The 25,279-nt window shown below is 46.5% G+C and overlaps 2 protein-coding genes across 11 annotated transcripts in view; one reads left to right on the top strand and one right to left on the bottom strand.

The window, feature by feature from the left end:
• Positions 1–25,279, top strand: part of LOC114657054 (lactose-binding lectin l-2-like) — a 561,576-nt gene that overhangs the window by 331,075 nt on the left and 205,222 nt on the right. The gene's annotated exons all lie outside the window — the stretch shown is intronic.
• The window catches only part of LOC114657053 (lectin-like), a 207,074-nt gene that overhangs the window by 171,675 nt on the left and 10,120 nt on the right, over positions 1–25,279 (bottom strand). Inside the window, exon 1 of one of the 10 annotated variants that reach the window (XM_051931861.1) lies at positions 2,181–2,281. The exons of 6 other annotated variants lie outside the window; for them this stretch is intronic. The gene's annotated coding sequence lies outside the window, so the exon portion shown is untranslated. Of the gene's footprint in view, positions 1–2,180; positions 2,282–25,279 lie in introns of those variants that run through there. 3 more of the 10 variants (XM_051931869.1, XM_051931864.1, XM_051931862.1) reach the window with 3 other exon arrangements.

Here is a 25,279-nt window from a genome sequence, read left to right as displayed (position 1 = left end):
AGTTTGTTTTCAAATATTTTGTGTCTCGCTGGGTCACCATTTTATTTTCCTGACAGGAAGGCCCTCTATGAGGAATTTTATGAAGTGTTTGCAAAATGTTATGAGGACGCCTTTCCTACTCATTAGCCATCGTGTTTTTATCTGCTGTGCTTTTAAACATAAAGATAATAAAAGTGTAGAATGTGCGGCGCTGCGTTGACTTTCTGTATTTGAGGCCCAATGTCCCTATTGTTGTGTGTTCACTCCGCTCAAGCAGCGCGCAGTACGTCTTTTTAAATGCTGTGATTCAAAAACTCAACCTCAACACCAAAATGGCCCTCTTACCCCTCACATTGATCTTCTCCCTCCCTTTACCGTCCCTTTCTTCCAAGCATACTGCCATCTACTGAACGCAGCAGGAACACCACACCGATACTCCTTCCTTACATCGTAAAGAGTGAAAAGAAGGTTTAGGTTCTTTATATGAGATCACGACAAAGAAAACTCAGATTTGTATTAGTACTCCAGATTCTACAAGGGCTAACAAAGTGAAACAAAGGCTAAGTGTCCCCTTAAATTTACAATTTCCTTGCCTTATATTTTGTGAAAAATCTCAACTGACTGCATCAGCCACAATCATCCAGCAATGTCTGCCGCAGTCCTCAGCCTGGCCAAATCCATGAGACGTTCTTGAGACACTGAAGGCCTTCAGAACGTCTTAATCCCCTTGAGTTTGCTAAGCGACCGCCACAGACGCCACTCCTGATGTAACTGTCAAACTTTCTTGTTAAGCTGACACAGACCTTTGCAAACGGGTGCGAGTATCGCCTGCTCGTCGACTGCATTCTTATCAGATCGATATGTAAATTAAAAAGAGCAGCGGCCCCAGTGCTGCCCCCTGCTGGACGCCACTTTTAACATCCACTCATTTTGTGATGTTTCTCTTCTCCTTAACCCACTCCTGCCTGTGTTTGAGACAATTTTGTACCCAACTATGCACTGCACCCTGAATCCCCCCCTTCTTCTGGTTTGATCACCAACCTTTCATGGGTTACTTTATTCAAAGCTTTCTGAAAATTAACATAAATAATAAACTTTGTCACCCCTCTGATCGTATCCTTTAGTTGCTCATATTACTGAAATGCGACCTTCCTCGTCTGAAGCCATGCCGACTGTCCCGTAACACTTCCATCATGTGTCGCTTGATCTTCTCCTTAATAATCCCCTCCATTAATTTACCTGCGGAGTACGTTAAGCTCACTGGCTCGGCTCGTCCACCCTTCATGGTATTCACCAGTCACTTGTCTTTAGGAATTACTCGAGTGTGCACAGATTTTTAAAAATATGCGTCAAGGGTTTCTATCTGCACTCGCTGGCCTCCTTAAGCCTGATTTTGTCCTGGTGGTTTGTTCGATTTCAGCCTCTTTAATTATAAGGCAGTTTGTTTCTCTACAGTTCTCTTCACTGAGTGCAGCCACAGAGCGACGTGACAAATTCACAGGTAGCCCAGGCAGCTCTTCTCTCTACAATTTCCAAATCTCTCAGTACCTCCTTAGTAGTCCCTGTTACTTCTGTGAGGTTATCGACTTCTTCACACAAACTGTATAAGCTTCAACAAAATGCAAGTTCAAGTCATTTGTGATTTCAGCGTTGGTATATTCTCGCTCCCCTTCACTGTTCCTCATACTCTTCACCTCCTCCTTGTCTGTTCTTTTACTACTAAACAATTAAAGAAACTCTTTAGGGCGTCTTCACCTTTTCTGCAGTATTTCTCTCCAACTAGCCTTCCTGATATCCTCGTTAACTGCTGCTGTCATTTACTCTATGGTTCATACTGGAGTTACTGGTCTTCTATGTTATTTGTGTTATTAACACATTTATGAGTGTCATTCCTGCCAAAGTCACTTTGCCTTCACCTTCCAGTCAGATCTTTATATGGCCCTGTTGATGTCCCCTGCATGTCTGGTCCTGACTCAGCACCCCACTCACTACACTCTGCACGGTACGTTCTGATGGGACTTGCAATGAAAAGCCCTTTCAAAGTGAAGATGCATTGACTGAGAAGTCACCAGCACTTTGCTCCTTTAGGATGTCCCATCGTGGACCTCAGCAGCCCAGTGTGATGGAAGAGCATCCCATCAAGCACATCTCCTGATCTCAACGGCACACTTGATGTGTAAGAAAAACAGCTGATTCCTTACCTGGGTCACCTGATTGGTAGTGCTGTGGTGGATCTGCCTTCTTCGCTCTAACTGGGGTCCTCAGCTCTCTGGGGGCTTTTTATTGCTTCAAAGAGGTGTGGGGCTCATGATGTTGGTTTGCTTTTCACATGCGATGTGTCAACATGAACATCCTGGAGGAGGACTTCACTTCCAGTGAATCCTGAAAACTTTCCTAAGTAGGGGGTGTTAAACTTCAAACTGTTTGTTTCATGTTGTCTTCACGTTTGGATTTATTTTAATTAATTCTGCTTTGCATAGAGAAGTAACAAAAGGAAAACTTTTAATTCCATATCCTGCACCAGGTCAACAGTATCTGAACAAATGGCACCTCTGGACATGGCACAGTTTGGGCACGGAGCCAGTCAGCAGGTTCACCAGATTGATCAAACACTCCTGATCTTACTTGCACTATGACATGTAGCCCTGAAAGGGCTGAACTTATTCATTTAAGAGAATTGTGTGAATAAGAAAGTGCACCCCCTGCATTCAGCACCTGCTGTCACCATATTTGACATGTGACACTCTTTAAGTGCCTTCACGTAGGAGGAATCCACACAGCAGCTCTCCGACTCTTGGACTTTGTAGAACTTTCTGGTATCTGCAGCCTGCTTGGAGTCAGCCATTCCAAACCTCTCCAGGTCTTTTTTAAAACATTCTTTTGTGACTTTGGACAATCGACTGTCAGTTCAGTGCTCTCAGTGTGACAGCCAGCCTTGGGGGCTTCACTGGTGTTTCGGTGTCCATCGTGAAATTCATGGCTGACTCAATGCCACGGAGCAGCAAAGCAGGTCCATGTCATGTGGAATACGCCATGTTGTGCAGATCCACTCGTGACTTGTCTGCTCTTCACTGGGGATGTGGTGGGGAGATCAGAGTACCTGCAGGAGACCCCATGTAGACACGAGGAGAACAGGCACATGCCTCAGTGACCAAGAATCTGCACAAGATTCAAAGCCAGGATGCAGGATCATCACTCCGTATGTCAATCTTAATTTCATAAAAAGGACTTTAGGAGGCCCAGGGGGTTTTATGGGGCAGCACTGACTCCTAGGCATCAATTCTGGGCATCTGGATGTTCTTTGCCAAGATGCTTCAGTTCAGACTTGACCAGGCTTGTCATCTCGGTATAAAGTTGGGTCCTTCCTGGTCCTTGCATCTCATGGAGACTGAAGTCACTTCAGGGGACGATTAAAATTAGGGCTGCACTGACATTTCCCAGAATTCCTGTTAACTCAATGATGACCACATCCAGCCTTTCCACGTTACTTGTCCGATTTGTTCACAGTCAGGGACCTTCAGCCGTGAAGTCTGTCACCAAAGCAGGTCTGATTTGCATAATAAGTGACTCGAGTGCCAAAGGCAGGCAGACATTATTGGTGGGCTGAAGGTAAAAGCAACACAACAAGAGCTGGCAAAGGGCAGCAGGACTTCAGGCCACAAACCCAAAGTGTGTCACTGTCATTACCAAATTTAAGTTGAAGAGGCCCTGAATGTGAAGCAGCAGCATTTATATGATTATAAGGAGGTGCACTTACCGTTGGTGTGTTGAGGGCGCTGCCCCGGGAACGCCAGGCTGTCTAGTGGGTGAGCGCTGTGATGCGCGGTGTGTCTGGACACATGTGGAGCTGATATAATGCCCAGTACGGGTGCCACCAAACGTATTCATTTTTACACACCAGAGCAGGTGGTTTAAAGTGCGGTGCGCCTAAAAGAGAAAGCTGACATTTGATTGAGTCAGAGATGGGGATCCCATAATGTTAAAGAAATCATCAGATGTCAGATCAGGTCAGATGTCCAGAGTTAGGCTGGGGCCACTTCCCACTACACGGGATATCACAGTCACATTACGTCACCAGAATGTGTGTTCACTGTAACAGTAGAAATACATGTGTGGTACTGACCATCGTAAAGGCGCTATATAACTGAGAGGTGGCACCATTTACACAAAAACAACAACTCCAACTTACCAAAAAGCCGACAAAATATTGAAAAAGCAGTGACTGAAAAAAAAATTAATAAAAAACATACACAGGAGACACGATCAGAGGGAGAACATCACAAAAAACCCCTGGCATGTTTTTGGCACAATCTTTGCCCGCTCAATCTGGGGTCCTGCTTGAACACTTTCCCACTGCCAGTATGTGCCACCACTAACTTGTCTCCTGTCCTTCTATCTGTTGCCACCCTTTCTGCCCGCCTGCTAAGCATTTATGCCATCTCAGGTTGTGACATCAGTGGGACTAGGATAAGGTGCAGCCTTTAAAGCCCACCATGGTGCTACTTCTGGGGCCAAAGGCAGACTTGTAAAGGCCCAGCCGACTGTGCCCTCGTTGTGGTGTCTCTAGTTATTGCACCCCCTGAGTCCCATCTTGTCTTTAAGAGGAGAAGCCCTGAAGAGCTGAGCTACACTGCCACCTGGTGTCCTGGCGGAGCGATTCTCTTCATCGGTCTATCAGCCCTCGTCCTCTCATTGCTGCGCTCTCTTTGCACAGTTTGGATTTTCTGGCCCTGGCATCATGTTGGGAGGCACATTTGATGTGTTAGAGTGTGGAGCAGTAGAAGTGAGCCCCCGGTGTAGGGGGGATGTCATAGGACTTGACAGTCTAAGTGTGGAGCTCTTCTTCACTCAGAACCCTCCACATCTTTGATGGTGTTAATGATTGGCAACATGCTGGACCCCATCACAGAGTCTGACCAAAGGCGTAACCCACAGCTAGGTAAGAAAAAGAGATCCACCCAACATGTAAACACCCCACATGGGTACAAGCGGGTGACACGCTCAGCTAACCTTTATGCAGGTGCCAGTGACCCCTGTTGGCTAGAGGGAGTAATGCAGTTCACCTGGAGCTCAGCACTGAATTCAACAGGTGGACCCTACAAGAAGCAAGGTGAGTGTGTGACCCTGTGACTCACAGCAGTACAGAATACTAACAACCCGAATACACAAACCACTCACAATAAGAAATAAGCCTAATCAGGGCTGGGAGGAGGTGTTGGGGGGTCTGGAGATACTGAGGGGCATCACAAGGGGTGAGTGACTGCAGATGGTAAGAATCTGGACCTGAACAACAAACACCCTGTGAGACTTCGGTTTGGAGCTCGTTGTCACACACGTGCACATGGGAGGGAGCTAAGGGCCTGAACAGAAGTAATTCCATGGCAGACCAGGAGGTGGCGGAGTGCACTGACTCTCTCTCTCTCTCTCTCTCTCTCACTTCTCTGCAGACCAGTTATGGGAAGTCCCGCCTGGCTCTGATGATGTCATTTCCTCTGCTCTCCTTTAAAGCCGCCATCTTTGTGCCAGCCAATCCCTTCTGTTTCGGACTCAAACCTGCACACAACTCTACACCATTGAACCCAATTTTGCATCCAGGTAACGACATACGGTGGCTGCCCCACACCTTTTGATGGCTCTTGTCTATTCTTGTCTAGCAGGCACCCGTGAGCCGTTCATCTTCACTTGTATTGAGGTGTGGCGTTTGTCTCGATGGCTGCACAGGTGCCATCGACACTCACCTGCTTCTCCTTACCTTGCATGTCTGTGCCAATGCTGTGCAACACGTGAATCATTTTCACTTTACATCCAGGAAACTTCACCACAATGTCACAAACAAATGTGCTACATGTTGAAGTTACAAACTTAAGAGAATATTTGCTGAGCATAACTGTGTGTGGCATGAAGCAAGAAAACAGGGAGACAAGCAATGAAACACGAAGATATCAGCCTGTAGAAAACAATATGCCAGGGGAACAGGAGAGAATGAGGAGCGAAGGAGGACTCGGTGACAGCGGATTAGGATGACAAGCAGCCAAAGGGGACATGGCACAGTTTAGGGGCCACGCAGTCTAAATGAGCGCTTGACTTGGGTGGCATCTGGAGGTGGACGAGGACTTTAACTGTGTAAACATTCACGGGTGGCACACATTATTTATTAATAATAATTGTTTATTATTGGGTGGCAGGCGAGTGCAGTTCTATGATTTGACCGGCGGGGCACTCATCAGATTTCAGCCTGTGATAACGATATGAAACTTTGTACATCAAATCTTTTGCCATAAACTTTATTTTTAGTTTCACTGATCAACACAATATAAATAAGGCGCCTGAATTTTGTATTTGCTAAAATAAACGTAAATTGCACAATAAACAGAAAACTACAAAATCAGTTCATTCTAATTTCAAACACAGACGTCTCCTTTTATTTATGACGGCACAAAGCAAATCAGTTTAAGCTGCACTTTGTCCGCTGTCTCCAACAGAGAAGCCTTGATGTCCTTTAGGGTTTTCAAAGTGAATTCACGCCATCAGAACAAGGACCTCTGCACACTCCTCCTACACGCAGGGCCATCCACAGAGTTGGACCTTGAGATGTTTCTTCTCCTCACACCGCTGACACACAATCCTCCTGAGTGAAAGTCCTGCGAGTGTCGAGAACAGGGGACAAAGTGACATCAGGCAGATCGTCTAAGGGCTCATCTTCAACTGAACGGTTTAAAGACACATTTCTATTCTCTTGCTTTGTGTGCCATTGAGTGATCAAGATGGTCCTCCCTCATAGTCATTTGTTTGTTTTCTGTTTTATTTTACTTTTATTTCATTCTATTTATTTTATTTATGCTTATTACTTTGGTTACATCATTACTGATGCTGATTTTAATGTGCTCTATATATAAGTTCTACATTGACTCCTTCTTATGTTTTGGAGTCTCAGCACACCTACAATCCAAGACATAACCTTTAAATGTTCTCTAAAATAAATCTAATATAAACCTGATGGAACGAAAGAAAAGAAAAAGAAAGTAAAGGAACGGCTGTGGAGAATGAACTGCTGGGCATGGATATCAAACACCACAGGGCACAGACGTGATGCCAGGTCTGCCAGACTTGTGTTTACAACAATCAGATGATGAGAGACTTGAGTGTGCCATGTAAACAGGCCGGGCATGCCAAGGTCAACAGGTCTCTCTCTGCTTCTTCTGTTTGAGAACAGGGCGGCACACCAAAGGAGAAGGTTGTGCCAGCACTTGACCAATAAGGACCTACCTGCACCAGGAAGGAAGTTTCAACAGAAGACTTTAAAATAAGCCATCATTTGCATAGAAATAAAAAAACACAGTAAAGCATCAAAAACAAAAGTTCTGAGTGTGAACAAAGATCCCACTTTAAGATGAGAAAAATGATAAATTATGGTGCCCATGCTTTGATAAGCTTGTCTCCTGACCTGCTGGTAGATGCCCGCTGGACAGAAGGGGCCTCACAAGGCTACCAGCCCTCTGGTCACTGGTGAGGACAGCACAGCAGACAGGACATACATACAGTGCTGAAGTGGGCATCTGGACCACTTCTGGTGTCCTTTTACCAACTTTGTGTCACTGAGGGGTTTGCCCATGAGCTTTAGGGGGCACGAGGCAGGAGGATAGACTGGAATTTGGCTTTCACGAGAGATGTCATTGAATGGGTAGAAGACAGGAACACAGCGTCGGTTTTGTTGATCAAGCGGATGGTAATTGTCTGTTTAGGGTTTTCCGAGGGTGTGACTCAGGGACTCAAGATGGCCGAAGACAATGGAGTTAGAAGTGAAATACATTTTAGGTTTGATGGACTGCACAGAGGAGAGGAGTTTGCCAAGGCTGGCTGTTCTCACCTTTGTTTTATCTTCTGGCAGCAAAGTGCGTTAGAGAAAGTGGGGATAAGGAGGGTCTGATATGGCCTGGAAGTGGAGGGGTGAGGATGCCGATGAAATGTCCTGTTTATTATCAAAGGTTCAGATGTCTAAAGTGTTTTGGGTGTGTTGGAGCTTTCTCAGGTTCCAATTTGAACAGAAGGAAGTCAGTTATGTATTTCAGGAAATGGAGACAGAGGAGATTCCTGGAGACCTCAGTTATCAAGCTGACGTAATTGGCCATTCCACAGCTGAGTCAGCACTGGGCCAGCCAATCTGATGAAAGGACCCCTTTACTCGACGATTCCTGTGATCCTCCATCAGGGATGACTTTACCTTAGGCTGGCAAAACAACTTGGCAGGTGGGCCGTGACACCAAGTGGCACATTTGAGTACCAAAAAAGAGAAACAGAACAGGTGAGGGTTAGTAACAAATTCTAACAGTCATGTGACTTATGTTTTAGTGCTAATGACTAACAACAAAGATGCAGTCTGTACAGTTAATCAGCAGCTCTAGTCAGGGTGTGCTAAACTGAAGTTGTGAGTCTGAAACCGAAGGGGCATCTCTTATAGTAGCAGGCAGACCACTCCACAGTTTAGGGGGTCCTGTAACTAAAAGCTTGACCTCTTACTGTTATTTTATTATTCCTTGGAATCACAAACAGACCGTCTGTTTTATCTTGGTAGAGTAATGTATTGCTCCATTTTCCCCTATTGTATTATTAATATGTAGTCTTTGTCAGAATGGCTCTAATCTCACAGATTTACCTCTGTTTATAAGGTATTATAATATTTAAGTCCTCCCCACCTTCCCTTCTATATCTAAAGACAATTAGATGCAGTAAAAAGACAAGCAGGAGTTAAGTTACACATAAAACAATGTATTATTGGTAATATTTATAAATAATAACAATATGCAATGTACATTTGAATATTGGCAACCATACAACCTGATTAAATGGTGATGTGTAGTTTCAGGCGGCACACAGACTTGTAGTTATTTAAAATGTCTCTAGTTAAGGCATCATTGGTGCTCAGCTTTCTTCAGATCAGGCCGTATGCCTGTTCCAATATGGCTGCTAAACTGTGGTCTCCATTGTGTTGTCCTTTCAGTTCATGGTGTGATGGTCTTCATCAGTTGTTGGTTAGTAAGTGAGAGAGAATGTGGTCGAGCAAGCAGATTTATAGACTCTTTGTCCAAACCCTACAGCCAATAGGACATCATGGTACTTAAAAGCTTCTGATCCAAGCCAATTCCAAACAGCCATACTTCAGACCAATGGGGGAAACAGAACATCTTAACACCTGCCCCCAAACCAAATGTTATTGTAACCTGGTTTCTTGCTGGGGTTGAAAGACTTTAGCAAAGAAACACTCGTCAAACTGGTTTAAGGCACATCCTCTCCCAACTCTGTCATAAAATTCAAAGAGACTCAGTCGTAAAGGGGGTGGGGGACACTAAATCACACTGCTTTGCCTAAATTACAAATAAAGACATACAAATATTTATCAAGTCAAATGTAAAATCTCACATCACAACACTGGCATCTTGAGATCTTAATGTGCACTCAGGTTTGTAAGTCATGATAAGTTCAGACCAGTAAGCCGGACCTTAGCTATTTAATGCTTTATATGTTAAAAGACCCTCTGGAGCCAGGCCTGGAGGTGGGGCTCGATGGCTGGCTCTTGGGACGTGGAATGTCACCTCTCTGAAGGTGAAGGAGCCTGAGCTTGTGCGTGAGGTTGAGATGTTCCGGCTAGATATAGTCGGACTCACCTCGACGCACAGCTTGGACTCTGGAACCAATCTCCTTGAGAGGGGCTGGACTCTCTACCACTCTGGAGTTGCCCCCGGTGAGAGGCGCCGAGCAGGTGTGGGTATACTTATTGCCCCCCGACTTGGAGCCTGTACATTGGGGTTTACCCCAGTAGACGAGAGGGTAGCCTCCCTTCGCCTTCGGGTGGGGGGACGGGTCCTAACTGTTGTTTGTGCGTATGCACCAAACAGCAGTTCGGAGTACCCACCCTTTTTGGAGTCCCTGGAGGGGGTGTTAGAGGGCATACCTTCTGGGGACTCCCTCGTTTTGCTGGTAGACTTCAATGCTCACGTGGGCAATGACAGTGAGACCTGGAAGGGCGTGATTGGGAGGAATGGCCCCCCCGATCTGAACCCGAGTGGTGTTTTGTTATTGGATTTCTGTGCCCGTCACTGATTGTCCATAACGAACACCATGTTCAAGCATAGGGGTGTTCATATGTGCACTTGGCACCAGGACACCCTAGGCCTGAGTTCGATGATCGACTTTGTGGTCGTGTCGTCGGACTTGCGGCCACATGTCTTGGACACTCGGGTGAAGAGAGGGGCGGAGCTGTCAACTGATCACCACCTGGTGGTGAGTTGGCTTCGATGGTGGGGGAGGATGCCGGTCAGGCCTGGTAGGCCCAAACATGTTGTGAGGGTCTGCTGGGAATGTCTGGCAGAGCCCCCTGTCAGAAGTAGCTTCAACTCCCACCTCCAGCAGAACTTCGACCACATCCCGAGGGAGGTGGGGGACATTGAGTCCGAATGGGCCATGTTCCGTGCCTCTATTGTTGAGGCGGCTGACCAGAGCTGTGGCCATAAGGTGGTCTGTGCCTGTCGTGGTGGCAATCCCCGAACCCGTTGGTGGACACCGGCGTTGAAGGATGCCGTCAAGCTGAAGGAGTCCTACCGGTCCCTTTTGTCCTGTGGGACTCTGGAGGCAGCTGATAGGTACCAGCAGGCCAAGCGGAATGCGGCTTCGGTGGTTGCTGAGGCAAAAACTCGGGCGTGGGAGGAGTTTGGGGAGGCCATGGAGAACGACTTTCGGACGGCTTCGAGGAGATTCTGGTCCACCGTCCGGCGTCTCAGGAGGGGGAAGCAGTGCAGTGTCAACACTGTATATGGTGGGGATGGTGCGCTGCTGACCTCGACTCGGGACGTTGTGGGTCGGTGGGGGGAGTACTTCGAAGACCTCCTCAATCCCAATAACATGCCTTCCAATGAGGAAGCAGAGCCTGAGGACTCGGAGGTGGGCTCCCCCATCTCTGGGATTGAGGTCACCGAGGTGGTCAAAAAACTCCTAGGTGGCAGGGCCCCGGGGGTGGATGAGATACGCCCGGAGTTCCTCAAGGCTCTGGATGTTGTAGGGCTGTCTTGGTTGACACGTCTCTGCAACATCACATGGACATCAGGGACAGTGCCTCTGGATTGGCAGACCGGTGTGGTGGTCCCCCTCTTTAAGAAGGGGGACCAGAGGGTGTGTTCGAACTACAGAGGGATCACACTCCTCAGCCTCCCTGGAAAAGTCTTTTCGGGGGTCCTGGAGAGGAGGGTCCGTCGGATAGTCGAACCTCGGATTCAGGAGGAACAGTGTGGTTTTCGTCCTGGTTGCGGAACAGTGGACCAGCTCTACACCCTTAGCAGGGTCCTGGAGGGTGCATGAGAGTTTGTCCAACCAGTCTACATGTGTTTTGTGGACTTGGAAAAGGCATTCGACCGTGTCCCTCGGGGAATCCTATGGGGGGTACTCCGGGAGTATGGGGTACCGGACCCCCTGATAAGAGCTGTTCAGTCCCTGTACGATCGGTGCCAGAGCTTGGTCCGCATTGCCGGCAGTAAGTCGAACCCGTTTCCAGTGAGAGTTGGACTCCGCCAGGGCTGCCCTTTGTCACCAATTCTGTTCATAACTTTTATGGACAGAATTTCTAGGCGCAGCCAGGGTGTTGAGGGGGTCCGGTTTGGTGGGTTCAGGATTGGGTCACTGCTTTTTGCAGATGATGTTGTCCTGTCTGCTTCATCAGGCCGTGATCTTCAGCTCTCTCTGGATCGTTTCGCAGATGAGTGTGAAGCGGCTGGGATGGGAATCAGCACCTCCAAATCCGAGACGATGGTCCTCAGCCGGAAAAGGGTGGAGTGCCCTCTCAGGGTTGGGAGCGAGATCCTGCCCCAAGTGGAGGAGTTCAAGTATCTCGGGGTCTTGTTCACGAGTGAGGGAAGAATGGAGCGTGAGATCGACAGGCGGATCGGTGCGGCGTCCGAAGTAATGCGGGCGCTGCATCGGTCTGTCGTGGTGAAAAAGGAGCTAAGCCGCAAGGCAAAGCTCTCAATTTACCAGTCGATCTATGTTCCTACCCTCACCTATGGTCATGAACTATGGGTAGTGACCGAGAGAACGAGATCGCGAATACAAGCGGCTGAAATGAGTTTCCTCCGCAGGGTGTCTGGGCTTTCCCTTAAAGATAGGGTGAGAAGCTCAGAGTAGAGCCGCTGCTCCTCCGCATCGAGAGGAGTCAGATGAGGTGGCTTGGGCATCTGATCAGGATGCCTCCTGGACGCCTCCCTGGTGAGGTGTTCCGGGCACGTCCAACCAGGAGGAGGCCCCGGGGAAGACCCAGGACACGCTGGAGGGACTATGTCTCTCGACTGGCCTGGGAACACCTCGGGATTCTCCCGGAAGATCTAGAAGAAGTGGCCGGGGAGAGGAAAGTCTGGGCATCTCTGCTCAAGCTGCTGCCCCCGCGACCCGACCTTGGATAAGCGGAAAAGGATGGATGGATGGATATGTTAAAAGGAGGATTTTGAAATCTGCCCTAAACTTAACTGGGAGCCACTGTGAGGATTTAAGAACTGGAGTTATGTGTTTGTATTTTCTTGTTCTTGTAATATTTCTTGCAGCTGCATTTTGGATTAACTGGAGGCTGTATAAAGAACAGTTTGAACATCCAGTGAACACCACATTGCAGTAGTCAATCCTACTAGAGATAAATGCAGGAATTAATTTCTCAGAATCCTGTTTACTTAGAAAGCGCCTTAATTTCCTAGCATTTTTAAGATGGAAGAATCCTGATTTGGACAAGTTTGTAATATGAGCTTTAAATGACCTGCTAGAGTCAAAGAGAACTCCAAGATTGTGGGCTGATTCAGTAAAATTAATGGAGACTCCAACTGAGTTAAATGATGACAGAATATTGTTGTGATCAGCGTCATTCACTCCAACAATGAACATCTGTGTTTAAAGACAAGTCGTTCTCATCCATCCACCCCTTTAATTCACTAACACAACTACCGTAATTAAAGACAACTTTACTTGATGAGTTCGTTTCTGGAGTATTAGTAACCTTTTTCATTCGCAGTGTCTGCTAAACATCTCTTAGGTTCACACTTCTTGTGTTTAGTTACGAAGGAGAGTCTCAAACTGGCGAGGTGTTTAGAGAAACGTGAAGGAAGAGTGACACAGATGAGGTTCATTTTGGGTTCAATTTCTCATTCACTAAACTCTATGAAAACAAACGTTTAGTGTAAACAGAAGTGAAGATGAAGAATTTACACATTTACAAACCCCTTTTTCTTTGTTGCAGTTTTTCTGGAAATATTATGACTGACTTCTGATTGGTCACTTTGTCCATTGTTGTGTGGATGCATTGTGTTATTGGAGGATTGTATCATGAAGCCTCTATCATAATGTGTGCTGCATGTGAGTTAAGTGTGACGACTAAAATGAAGGAAGGGTTAAATTGGAGGGGGGATCTCCCTATCTGAGGTGGTCCTGGGTGGAAGGAGGCTTTGTATGGGCACATGACTTGCAGGTAGAGTCCTGTGAGGAGATTAACGCAGACCCTCAGAAAAGTGTTGTGATGTTAAAGCACATGTGGACGCATACAGGCCTGATCGTCATCTCAAATCAGTTCAATAGATGAAGGTGACTAAACCTGAACATAACACATCAAGCTCACATTTGACACTTACTCAGTCAAAAGGTATGCTGGGAAAACTAAGTGCACCTCAGCTTAGTTATCTTCTGAAGACACACGAGGATTGTGGGGGACACCAGTGACGGAACACGTAGGGTGAGAAGTATTAAATATTTTTTTATGTGTTCTGTGACTGGTCTTCAACAGATAACATGGGTACTTGTAAATAAAGGCAGATATATGGATTGACGAGTCAGCACAAGGGCGCTGGAGTTTTGTCTTTGAGGAGTGTGCACCTTCTTGTCGTGTCTCTGTGGGTTTTTCTGCAGGTGCTCTGGTCTTCCTCCCACATTCTCAGTGAAAAGCACAAAATGGACTAAATGTTCTAAAGAGGAGCTGTGCAGCATACACTGTCATCATGTGGGGTCACTTTGGTACTTCATGGCCCACCAGCTCCCTGGCACTGAACCATTAAGACCATAATGGACATCTGAGCAGAACATCAGGTCATCCATCAAACTGATTATGCTGAACTGACTGAAGATGTGTCACAAAAATTAAATGACACATGAAAATTAATCTGCGGTGGGTTGGCGCCCTGCCCAGGATTGGTTCCCTGCCTTGTGCCCTGTGTTGGCTGGGATTGGCTCCAGCAGACCCCCGTGACCCTGTGTTCGGATTCAGCGGGTTGGAAAATGGATGGATGGATGGATGAAAATTAATGAAGGAATTATTAAGGATAAGATGGAGCAACACATGGCAAGTGCAGGAGTTTTACTGACCAGTCAGCGTGGGCTCAGAAGATGGAGGTCGTGTTTTACTAACAGGCTGAAATTCTATGAGGAACCAACAAAAGGAGATGACCAGAGAGGAGCAGATGATGTGATTTATCTCTGAATGCATTTGATGAGATGTCACATGAGACGGTGGGCATCAAAATATAAGGGTGTGGGGTGTAGATGAGGGCAGAATTGGCTGAGATGCAGGCAGCAGAGAGTGATGGGGTGAGGAACCTCATCAGAATTGGCCAATGTTAAGAGTGGTGACCAGCAGGGGGCAGTGCAGAGGTCACTGTTATTTTTAAAGCTGGTGAAGTTTGCAGATGATACCAAGATAGGTGGCTTGGCAGATAAATGTGAATCCATTAAATCATCACAGAAGGACTTGGACAGCAGACAGCTTGGGCAGATTTGTGGATGATGAAATTTAATGTCAGTAAATGTAAAGTATGACATGTAGAAGGTAAAAATGTGAGGTTTGAATACACAATCGGGGGTCTGAAAATCGAGAGTCCACCTTAAGGGAAGGATTGAGGAGTCATACTGATATGCTAGGCGGTATTCAGAAGCCATTAAGAAGGCTAAGAGAATGTCAGGTTATATAGCGCCTTGATGTGTGGAGTACAAGTCACAGGAGGTTCTGCTCAGGCTTTATAACACACTGGTGAGGCCCCATCTGGAGTCCTGGGTGCAGTTTGGGTCTCCATAAGGACATAGCAGCACTAGAGAAGGTCCAGAGAAGAGTAACAACGGCTGATTCCAGAGCTACAGGGGATGAGTGATGAGGAAAGATTAGAAGAGATGAGCCTTTAAAGGAGATGAAAAGGAGACCTGAGTGAAGTATTTAAATTGATGAAGACCATTAGTCTAGTGGATCGAGACTGTTATTTTAAAATGAGTTCATCAAGAACACGGGGACACAGTTGGAAACTTGTTAAGGGTGAATTTCACACAAACATTAGGAAGTTTTTCTTTACACAAAGAACCACAGACACTTGGAATAAGCATCCAAATAGTGTGGTAGACAGTAAGACTTGAGGGACTTTCAAAACTCAAAGAATTCAGTGGATAGGACTAGCGAGCTTTGTTAGGCTGAATGGTCTGTTCTCGTCCAGATTATTGTAATGTTCTAAAAGATTTGTAGACCAGAAAACAACACCCAAGACAAATGTTTCACAAGGAAGACATGGAGAGTTTTGGATCTTCCAACTTAAAGTCCACCTCTGAAAGTGGTAGGGGACACCAGAGAGCTGTGACAAGGGTGGGAACAAGTCTGTGTGGATTCATCCCAGGTGACAGAACTTCAGAAACTTGTCGTACAGATTTTTGTATATACCAAATGGGATGACACTGCGTGCTGAACACGGCGGGTGTCCTTCAGAATGTGTGAGCATTGAAACACAGAGAAGATCAGGTGGACGCCATCCGTTCTGTCATATCAGTTTAGTGATCAAGCTCATTGGCTCCATGCCTGACATTTCTTTATCACAGCCAGATTTTTTGCCATTATTTCGGTGCTGCGAGGTTTATAAGGCTGAGAGTGAGGAGCGCCACTCAAAAGAAGGGACAGTACGATAAGAAGAAGGTATTCTTGACTGATAAATGGCCGATAGTCAAGAGTGCCGACTCTTTGTATGTTTAAATGTATTCTTGTAGACCAAAAGTAATATTTAGGCGTGAGATATCACTAAAACATCGTATGTTGTTTGTGCCGATAATAAGTAAGTCTCTTGAAGTGCTGAGTGACAGGCTGATGTGTGGTTTAAAGTGCGAAGGGTTAATCAGCGTGCGTGTGTGTCATTCATGGGGTACTGTTATGGTTAGGGTCTGTGTGTGTGTGTGTGTGTTCATCTTAAAGTGCAACAGTAGACCAACCTGATAAGGAACCTGACGAGAACATTTACCCTTGAGAGAACAGGTAAAGGGTAAGTAGAGGGAAATACTACGATAATACAGTTGTGTGTGCAAAACAGACAGAAAATAAAATTAACCCAAATTTGAGGAGATGACATTAAACAAAGTCTGAGATGAAAGTTTAACAAGAGGGCTGTGCTCTCTGAAAAATCAAAAATATCCTACATGTGGGGAAGTCTTCAGGATTCACTGGAACTGAAGCACTCCTCCAGGATGTGTACAGTTAGGTCCATAAATATTTGGACAGAGATGACTTATTTCTAATTTTGGTTCTGTACATTACAATGAATTTGAAATGAAACAACTCCGATGCAGTTGAAGTGCAGACTTTCAGCTTTAATTCAGTGGGGTGAACAAAACGATTGCATAAAAATGTGAGGCAACTAAAGCATTTTATGAACACAATCCCTTCATTTCAAGTGCTCAATAGTAATTAGACAAATGAAATAACTGGAAATCAAATGTTCATTTCTAATACTTGGTTGAGAACCCTTTGCTGACAATGACAGCCTGAAGTCTTGAACTCCTGGACATCACCAGATGTTGGGTTTCCTCCTTTTGATGCTCTGCCAGGCCTTTACTTTGAGTTGCTGTTTGTTTGTGGGCCTTTCTGTCTGAAGTTTAGTCTTCAACAAGTGAAATGCCTGCTCAGTTGGGTGAAGATCAGGTGACTGACTTGGCCATTCTAGAATTGTCCACTTCTTTGCTTTAATAAACTGCTGGATTGCTTTTGCTGTATGTTTTGGGTCATTGTCCATCTGTATCATGAATCAATGTGACTGCTGTATTTAGCTGGATTTGAGCAGACAGTATGTCTCTGAACACCTCAGAATTCATTCGGCTGCTTCTGTCTTGTGTCACATCATCAATAAACACGAGTGTCCCAGTGCCACTGGCAGCCATCACACTGCCTCCCTCCACCGTGTTTTACAGATGATGTGCTATGCTTTGGATAATGAGCTGTTCCACGGCTTCTCCATACTTTTCTCTTGCCATCATTCTGGTAGAGGTTGATCTTGGTGTCATCTGTCCAAAGAATGTGTTTTCAGAACTGTGCTGGCTTTTTTAGATGTTCCTTAGCAAAGTCCAATCTAGCCTTTCTATTCTTGAGGCTTATGAGTGTCTTGCACCTTGCAGTGCACCCTCTGGATTTACTTTCATGCAGTCTTCTCTTTATGGTAGACTTGGATATCGATACGCACGCCTACCCCCTGGAGAGTGTTGTTCACTTGGTTGGCTGTTGTGAAGGGGTTTCTCTTCACCATGGAAATGATTCTGCGATCATCCACCACTGTTGTCTTCTGTGGACGTCCAGGTCTTTTTACGTGGCTGAGTTCACCAGTGCTTGCTTTCTTTCTCAGGATGGACCAAACTGTAGATTTTGCCACTCGTAATATTGGAGCAATTTCTCTAATGGGTTTTTTCTGTTTTCACAGCTTAAGGAAGGCTTCTGTCACCTGCATGGAGAGCTCCTTTGACCGCATGTTGTCTGTTCACAGCAAAATCTTCCACATGCAAGCACCACACCTCAGATCAACTCCAGGCCTTTTATCTGCTTCATTGATAAGGAAATAACGACAGACTTGTCCACACCTGCCCATGAAATAGCCTTGGAGTCAATTGTCCAATTACTTTTGAGCCCCTGAAATGAAGAAGGGATTGTGTTCAAAAAATGCTTTAGTTGCCTCACATTTTTATGCAATCGTTTTGTTCACCCCACTGAATTAAAGCTGAAAGTCTGCACTTCAACTGCATCGGAATTGTTTCATTTAAAATTCATTGTGGTCATGTACAGAACTAAAATGAGAAAAAAAGTTGTCTCTGTCCAAATATTTATGGACCTAACTGTAGAAAGATAGATAGATTGATTGCTGGGAGGAGTGGAGGAGACAAAGACCAAAAGAAAGAAAGAAAGAAAGAAAGAAAGAAAGAAAGAAAGAAAGAAAGAAAGAAAGAAAGAAAGAAAGAAAGAAAGAAAGAAAGAAAGAAAGTGATGGTGTGCTGTGCCCATCGTATTCTCGCGGCTCTGGTAGTCGGAAGTCTCTTTGTGTTTTTTCCATGTGCCCTGCGTCTGCCATGTTGGGATGACGAGCTGGAGCGCCCCCTGCTGTCTACAATGTTTTAATGGGATTATTGTTTTATTTTAGAAATTTCAAAAAGGATAGTCCAGCAGCAGGGCAGCACGGTGGTGCAGTGGGTAGGACTGCTGTCTTGCAGTTAGGAGACCCGTCTGGGTTCGCTTCCCAGGTCCTCCCTGCGTGGAGTTGGCATGTTCTCCCCGTGTCTGCGTGGGTTTCCTCCCACAGTCCAAAGACATGAAGGTTAGGTGGACTGGCGATTCTAAATTGGCCCTAATGTGTGGATGTGTTTGTGTGTGTCCTGCAGTGGGTTGGCACCCTGCCCAGGATTGGTTCCTGCCTTGTGCCCTGTGTTGGCTGGGATTGGCTCCAGCAGACCCCCGTGACCCTGTGTTCGGATTCAGCGGGTTGGAAAATGGATGGATGGATGAAGTCCAGCAGCTGGTGACAGAAGTATTCCACCTTACGCTTTTACACTTTGTGGACCCCCGTTTAGCAGCAGTGACAGCTTTAAGTGCTTTGGAAACGTCTGGGCCAGCTTCAAATTTAGGGACCAGCGTTCTTTTTCAAGGAGCTATAATAGACACGAAGGGCGCTATATAGCTGGCGGACAGACATATCGATGACTACGGCAGTAAGCAGCAGATGGCTAACTGTGGTTGATGGACATGAGAGGCGCCACAGTGTGTAACAGACGGACAGACGGATGCACTTTACTGACCCCTTGTTGTGATGTGAGATTTTACATATTATTTGATGAATATTTTTGTATGTCTTTATTTGATTTTTAGGCAAAGCAGTGTAATTTAGTGTTACTTTGGTGAGAGGCATTCATGTTTGCCCCCCTTTTTATGGCTGAGCCTCTTTGAATTTTACGACAGGATTTGGGAGATGTGTTTTAAACCAGTTTGCCGAGTGTTTCTTTGCTAAAGTCATTTCTACCCCCGCAAATGGGCTAAGGTGTACTTTAACAGATGGTTTGGTGGTGGCAGGTGTTAAGATGTTCTGTTTGCCCCATTGGTCTGAAGTATGGCTGTTTGGAATTGGCTTGTCTCAGAGGCCATTAAGTACCATGATGTGCTATTGGCTCTCGAGGTTGGACAGAACATCTATAAATGTATGTGTTTAACCTCAGTATCTCTCTCTTACCAACCAACATATGATGAAGAAGCATCTCTCTTGCTATCCTGTGATGAAGAGCACAGCTCAGCAGCCATTTTGAACAGACATGTGGCTGAAAGCTGAGCACCAATGATGTCTTAACTAGAGACATTTAAGTAACCAGAAGATTGTGTGCCACCTGAACTACATATCACCATTTAATCAGGTTGTATGGTTGCCAATATTCAAATGTACTTTGCATTTTGTTATTATTTATGAATATTATCAATAATACTAATACATTGTTTAAACTGTAACTTAACTTCTGCTTGTCTTTTACTGCATCTAATTGCCTGAGGTTATAGATATAGAAGGAAGGTGGGGATAATTTATATACAATAATACGTTATAAACAGTGGTAAGTCTGTGAGATTAGGCATTCTAAGGCTACATATTAATAGTACAATAGGGGAAAGTAGAGCAATATATATTACTCTACCAAGACAAAACACCCCTACAGCCCACTCACAGAATGCCAAAGTCTGAGTGTAGACCACACAAGCGTGAGACCCTGAATTGTGTCACTGTAATGTCTACAGTGACTAAGGAAGTATTGTGGCAGTGCCAGCGTGTCTGGCACACTGCCTGGGGTGAACACGCACTCTGTGTGACGAGCTGTGACACTGTGCAGACCCTAGCAGTGCCCACCACGCGTCGTCCAGAGGGTGAGCAGCGTTGGTCGTGATGGCCTCTCATTTTTCCCCTTTGCTCTCCCCCCAGGCGGCTGTCCCTGCAGCACCAGCAGGTCACACGTCAGCCCCACCAAAGCCACTACGTTGTGAGTTTATCGTTGTTTTCGATGCGCTGCACTGTTTTACCTGATTGACGCCTCACTTCAGACGCTCCCCTCTGACCTTCTTGCCAGGTGCGGGGTCCTCGTCCTCTGAGTGCTCCTGCTGCTCCAGTGGTGTGTCAGTGGGCCAGGATGCTGAATCCCACCCAGTTGTCAAACAGAGCAGGTCGCTGTGGTCCTGGGCGTCTGAGCCTGGAAGGACCTTTTCTGAGTGTCCCCAAGTATCCTACTCATCCATTAGGCCCCCCTTCTCACTGACTTTACACAGTTAGGGGCTTCAAACCACAGCCATGGCCTGCGTGCGTGTATAATGTGTGTGTGGGTGTGTGACGGAGAGCGGAACAGTGGACGTGAGCCCCCCAGTGCAGGGGGATGCCTTTAGAGGTGACACTGTGAAGGATGAGCTCTTCTCATCTCAGGCCCTTTTAGAGCTTTCAGTGTAAATTGTGTTAACTCCCGACACCCCATCACAGGGTTTGATTAAAAATGGAGAAATGACTAAATAAGAAGGCGAGACCCCCTTTCATGTAAACGCTCCCCTCGAAATTGACATTCATTTACATGATGACCTGAAAGTCTAATCTTCGTTCAGGTGTCAGTGACCCCTGTTGGCTAGAAGGGGTAATGCGATGTCTCCCAGAACTGAGTTCAGCAGTTTAATGATTAAAAATGGCTTCCTGATGCCTCTCACGCACTAGCACCCCTTGTCAAGCGAGGACAGATGGGGGCTCAGACCACCGGCTTCAGCTTTATAAAGTAAACGAGGTCATTAATGGAAGGCAATTGGGGGGCTACTATAAGAAAGAAAAACGTACCTCAGGTCAAAAGAAGTGGTGGTGCCACAGAGGCCCGAGTGCCAGGAAACGACTGGCAATAAGGGGCTGGGCACTCAGCCATTGGTGGTCCTAATGTTAATCAAGGAAACGAAAAGCTGAGTGCCAGCCTGAGCACAGAAGCTCTGCATTTCCATTTCAAAAGGTGTCCACAGTGCAGAAGGACATGAGAAACCAGTCAGTCACAGGGAGTGAGGGTGCACATCATCATCATCATCATCCCACTGTGGCTTCTTCTCAGGACCCCCACCCAGTAATGGTGGATGTGTCCCTTCGGCTCTTTTTCCAGACAGGACTTAAAGACCTCCTGTTAGTTAATAAGTTGAAACACCAGAGAGCAGCACAACCTTACGAGGCTTTCTAACTATGAGGCTGAGTGCACCGGCAAGCAGCAGAAACTGTCAGGAGAAAGGGTCTCACTTCAGCCCACCCTTCAGCTACACAGGAGGGAGAGGCCATCAACTTGACGTCAGTGCTGCTCTCTTACAAAGCTGGCAAATCCCAGACCTCAGAGTACTGGTTGTCACTGCCAGCGGGTGTCCTAATGCCAGTCTGCTCAACGCCGCCCAGAGCCCTGCCATCAGACTGCACTCCAACAGCTCTGTGGCGCCACCTGCTGGTCAGGCTGTGTTTGTTCTCCCTGATTCTCCGTTTATTTGCTGTTTTGCGTTGCAGGGGTTTGTTGGGGTCTGTGGACGTCACACGTTGTCTTTGAGATGACAGTGGTGACTCGTGGTGTGTTTATAGAGACCCTTCAAACACTTTATATACGTTATGTCTACAAATCAATCGTCTGTCACGGGTTACACTGCGGCTCCTCTCATTTCAACAATAGGACCTTCACAAATCGACATCCTGTTGGCAGAGCCCAGCAAACTGAATTATTGTGTGAAAATAAATGTGATTGGCAAATATGTGAAAAACATCTCAGTCGTTAAACAGAAACACAGCATTGAAGAGAATTGAAGTGAAGAGAATTGAGGTGAAGAGAATTGTACGTGTTGATGATTAAAGCAGTCAAGAAGTTCTCCATAAGTGTGCTACATTATGATATTGATTACAATTATTTTATATGTGTTAAAGATTCATGTTGTTCTTGTTTCTTTCAAGTTCCTACTCATTAAATAGCTTTTCCATATTCCCTCGTGTTACACCGCACCTTTATGTTATATAGCGCCTTTCTGCAGTGTTCAAGGTCTCAGTGTTATGTGCTCAGGGTCTCCCAGTGAGTTGGAGATTAGCAGCCATTTCTGCAGGCAGGAGGTGAAATGCTGTGGTGGGCTTCAGATGAGACCATCATCATCATCATCATCATCATCACCTCAGACCACTCCTACTAAGCAGGTCAGCCCAGACTTCACCATCCCCAGCTGCAGATTCCAGCTCTCCTTGAGCAATTCCATACGCATTCCCAAGGGCAGCTCCAAGGGGGTATCCGGGGGGGCTTCTTTTCCTCAAGTGGTTCCTCTTATTTCAGACGCCGCTGTCCCAGACTGCTGAGATTGTCAGCCCATCCACCCTGTGAAGAGACCCCCCGTTTCTGCCGCTTGTTACCCCCACCTAATGAGCACAGGGGAGGACGGGGAGGTCAATGGACGGAGAGTTTTGTCTTCAGACTTTGCCACCACAGACTGGTACAATGCCAGCAGAGCCAGTGCCACCACTCCAATCCACTTGTCAGTCTCACATTCCCTTCTGCCATCACTCATGAACGAGACCCCCAGATACCTGAACTCCTCTGCTCAGGGCAGACCCCCCCAGCACCCCCCCCCCCCCCCCCCATCCCTCACCTGGAGAGACCGGTAGCAGTGCTACTATCAGTAAAAACTGCATCTCCCAGCAGTCCCTGCAGCGGCTGTTGGAGTCAAAGGTGTTCAGAGGAGTTTAAAAGGAGGGCAGGTGGCAAAGGGGGAGGGGGGAGTGTTTTTTGTTGTTGTATTTTGTGTTTCATTTACCTGTCGGACTGCCTTCTGTTAATGAAGTCATATTTAGTCGCTGTGTCCTGGATTGTGTCGTCGTTGGGGTCTCGATCGTCTGTCTACCTGTGGGCTGAGGACTGATTGTGGATTCACGGCTTTCCCACAAGTATAGCAGCGCTCCTGAACCACCCATCTGCCCGTCTTCACCCTTAGTGTCCATCAGTAGGACTGTTTTTCATTCCCTTACAACATGCAGATCTCTGGACTTAACTCTCGTCATCTCTCATTACATCTGGTGTGATATTCCATGGACTTTGCTGTGTGGAGTTTGTGTTTATGTGTTTATTGTAATATCACCGTAGGGGTACAGGGGTGGGATTATTTATATTATTTAATATCATTATATTCTTTAATTGTTGTTGTTCCCCAGTGTGATTTATTTTGTAAGTGTGTGCAGGTCGAGCCAAGGCTGTGGGCGTCCCTGGGATCCTCTAATAAAAATAAATAAATCCCCGTCATCTTGATGGTGTGAATCTTAGCAGCACCGGACCACTACAGACCAATCCCAGCTTTTCTGACTGAGAACCCTGAGCTCAGACTTGGAGGTGCTGATCCTCATCCCAGCCACAAATCACTCGAGTGCATCTGGAAGGTCACAGTCGGGTGGGACAAAGAGGACATCATCATCTACGTAAATGGCCTCTCCACATCCTCGGCTGAGCCACGAAAACTACAAGACCCCAGCAGCAGGACCACCGCCACATCACACTGGTCAGAATGCCCACATCAGACAGCTCAACTCTCTCAGGTCCATCATGACCCCCATCACACTGTGTGGCTGGTGCTCTTTAAGTCACGGCTCCCATCCTGCAGCACACCTTCACTGTCATTCCATTCATTTCTTACAGTGTTGTGTGGTGCTGCCCATCACTACTGTGGTCAGCCAGCCAAGCTCTGAAGCCCACCTCAGGGTGACCACCCATTGGTTACAGCCATCAGATTGTGGCCACTGCTGAGTTTACTTAGGTCATATGAGGTGGCCTGTTAGTCACAGAGCAGGCGAAGGAGAGCAAGTGACATGTCTTAGTACTGTAGCTTGTCCATCCTAAATGAGAAAATAATTTAGAGAACAAGACAACAGGATGAATGCTAGATGTGTTTTTATTTAGAAACAGCCAAAGTGTAATGAAGATCAGACATCTTCACCGTCTCTCGTGGCTTCACTCCTTTTTATTACCCAGCATTATCCATTCGTTTCTCATGCAGACAAATGGATACTGATGTTCACATTTGTTGTTATTCCAGTGACCTGAAACTGAAAAGAAACACAAGAGGAGAGGTGAGGACAACACTGGAGGAGCAGCAACTCACAACTTCACTTTGAGATTTGAGGGACTGGAGAACGTTGCCATCCCACCCGCCGAGTGCCGGAAAGTTGGACCAGGAGTCGGCGTGCAGGTGACGTGGTGGAGGACATCGAAAGGAAATTCTCAAGGCCCAGCCGCCTGGTGTTACGCCGTCACCAACGTCAGCAGGGGTTTTAAACCAAGAGATGCAAAAATTCAGAGGAGGGTCTGGGTGTGATGGCAAGAGGCCTCTTCAACAGTGTGGGTGTCTGTGTGACCAAAAAGACCCCTGGGGACCCCTCAGAGCCCCATGAACCAAAGTAGGCTCTCTGGTGACCAAGCCGCTTGATCTCCTCTCGCCAAACACAAAACACCACGAAACACACTGCATTAGTAAAAGTCTGATCAGCTCTCTGTCAAGGAGCTAAGTGGGGTCTGCGGGGTCTTAATCTGTGCTGGCCAAAATGATTGAAGTGTTGTCAAGTGTTGTGGGTACTTAATGACGTCACTCGCAGGGTGGGTCAGCTCGCCCAGTTTTTCAGTAAGCTACGTGTGACCCATGAAGGGTTTTGTTGAATGACGGCTCGCTTGGTGCCAACTGAACTGGGGTCGGTCCGTCATTTTCTAACCCATTTAGTGCTGCAGAGCCCATCCCAGCTAGCACTGGGCACAAGGCAGGTGCCAGTCCATCGCAGGGTATTGGACTGGGCTCTGTTTTATCAATGGCTGAGTTTGTTTCCTTTTTTGACATTTTCATTGAGATATTTATTTCCCATCATTCCCTGGGGTGATTAAAAGATGAACAGCTTGTGAATGTTTGCATCTGCTCTAGCGGTGCCACCTGATTCTTCACCCAGAAGAGCCTCGGGCACAATGGCAA

This window comes from Erpetoichthys calabaricus, chromosome 9 (genome assembly GCF_900747795.2).
Source record: "Erpetoichthys calabaricus chromosome 9, fErpCal1.3, whole genome shotgun sequence".
NCBI lineage: Eukaryota > Metazoa > Chordata > Cladistia > Polypteriformes > Polypteridae > Erpetoichthys > Erpetoichthys calabaricus.
The sequence above is the reverse complement of the archived record's forward strand: the minus strand, read 5'-3'. Positions and strand labels throughout refer to the sequence as shown.